The following is a 2,500-nucleotide window of genomic DNA, read 5'->3' as shown; positions in this document are numbered from 1 at the left end:
GGTGTTGTAAGTGGTTGAGCAGCTGCCATACTGCGATCCACTGAAGCTTATCCTTTGCTTGAAGATTCGAAAAATTTATTTTATTTTTCGATTCTTCTTATTATTCCACATATTATTATCTCATGTAGAGTAGTGATATTGTGTGGGATATGGGGTCAGGTCTGCTCTGGTCTGGTCTAGTCTAGTCTAGATTTAGTCTAGTCTGGTCTAGTCTGATCTAGTATTGTATGGCCTGATCTGGTTTGGGTGATGGTCTTTATAGCCCTTATACATTCTTTATTATACATTACTAACAAGGTATGTATTATAAAATTGTATATGGGTATATAATAGTGGCGATGGTGGTAGCCACTAGTAGTACATTCTTATTACTTACTATAAAGTATTAAGTATGTATTATAAAATTGTATATGGGTATAATAGTGGCGATGGCGGTAGCCACTATTAGTACATTCTTATTACTTACTATAAAGTATTAAGTATGAATTATAAAATAGTATATGGGTATAATAGTGGCGATGGCGGTAGCCACTATTAGTACATTCTTATTACTTACTATAAAGTATTAAGTATGAATTATAAAATAGTATATGGGTATAATAGTGGCGATGGCGGTAGCCACTATTAGTACATTCTTATTACTTACTATAAAGTATTAAGTATGAATTATAAAATAGTATATGGGTATAATAGTGGCGATGGCGGTAGCCACTATTAGTACATTCTTATTACTTACTATAAAGTATTAAGTATATATTATAAAATTGTATATGAGTATAATAGTGGCGATGGCGGTAGCCACTATTAGTTCATTCTTATTACTTACTATAAAGTATTAAGTATGTATTATAAAATTGTATATGGGTATAATAGTGGCGATGGCGGTAGCCACTATTATTACATTCTTATTACTTACTATAAGTATATTAAGTGTGTATTATAAAATTGCATATGAGTATTAATAGTGGCGTTGGTACTTAAGTAGTACATTCTTATTATACTTACCTATATATAAGTATGTATTATAGGAATGGTGATAAACATTTGCTATTGAAGGCTTGTAATATTGATTGGTAGGTGGTGGTGGTGGTTGTTAAGATAGGTTAAGTATATTCTTACTATAAATACTTCAAATAAGTATTTTCTTAATGTATTACTGCATGAATAATGATTTAAGTAATACTTATTATTATATATCAATACAGTGGCAGGTATTGGATATGGGAATAACATAGACCTGAACGAGACATATGTTATGCTCGACAGGCAATAATTACTTTTCATAAGTGAAAAGTAACCTGGGTTGGTAAGCATGTTATGCCCACCCGATGAAAAAATTTTTTTCAGCCTGGTTTGATATTTACCAATGGCAATATAAGCCTGATCGGGACATATGTTATGCTCGACAGGCAATAATTACTTTTCATGAATGAAAAGTAACCTGAGTTGGTAAACATGTTATGCCCACCCGATGAAAAAAAATTTTTCAGCCTGGTTTGATATTTATCAAAGGCAAAATAAGCCTGATCGGGACATATGTTATGCTCGACAGGCAATAATTACTTTTCATGAATGAAAAGTAACCTGGGTTGGTAAGCATGTTATGCCCACCCGATGAAAAAATTTTTTTCAGCCTGGTTTGATATTTATCAAAGGCAAAATAAGCCTGATCGGGACATATGTTATGCTCGACAGGCAATAATTATTTTTCATGAATGAAAAGTAACCTGGGTTGGTAAACATGTTATGCCCACCCGATGAAAAAATTTTTTTCAGCCTGGTTTGATATTTATCAAAGGCAAAATAAGCCTGATCGGGACATATGTTATGCTCGACAGGCAATAATTACTTTTCATGAATGAAAAGTAACCTGGGTTGGTAAACATGTTATGCCCACCCGATGAAAAAATTTTTTTCAGCCTGGTTTGATATTTATCAAAGGCAAAATAAGCCTGATCGGGACATATGTTATGCTCGACAGGCAATAATTACTTTTCATGAATGAAAAGTAACCTGGGTTGGTAAACATGTTATGCCCACCCGATGAAAAAATTTTTTTCAGCCTGGTTTGATATTTACCAATGGCAATATAAGCCTGATCGGGACATATGTTATGCTCGACAGGCAATAATTACTTTTCATGAATGAAAAGTAACCTGAGTTGGTAAACATGTTATGCCCACCCGATGAAAAAAATTTTTTCAGCCTGGTTTGATATTTATCAAAGGCAAAATAAGCCTGATCGGGACATATGTTATGCTCGACAGGCAATAATTACTTTTCATGAATGAAAAGTAACCTGGGTTGGTAAGCATGTTATGCCCACCCGATGAAAAAATTTTTTTCAGCCTGGTTTGATATTTATCAAAGGCAAAATAAGCCTGATCGGGACATATGTTATGCTCGACAGGCAATAATTATTTTTCATGAATGAAAAGTAACCTGGGTTGGTAAACATGTTATGCCCACCCGATGAAAAAATTTTTTTCAGCCTGGTTTG

At 33.5% G+C, this 2,500-nt stretch overlaps 1 pseudogene; it reads left to right on the top strand.

Moving 5' to 3' along the window:
• LOC129617462 (large subunit ribosomal RNA) overlaps positions 1-70 on the top strand; it is a 4,018-nt pseudogene extending 3,948 nt beyond the window's left edge.
• The last annotated feature ends 2,430 nt before the right edge of the window (positions 71-2,500 follow it).

This window comes from Condylostylus longicornis, unplaced genomic scaffold, assembly GCF_029603195.1.
Source record: "Condylostylus longicornis isolate FDR11 unplaced genomic scaffold, ASM2960319v2 ptg000538l, whole genome shotgun sequence".
NCBI classification, from domain to species: Eukaryota; Metazoa; Arthropoda; class Insecta; order Diptera; family Dolichopodidae; genus Condylostylus; species Condylostylus longicornis.
Note: the sequence above shows the minus strand (reverse complement) of the source record. Positions and strands in the feature narration are given on the sequence as shown.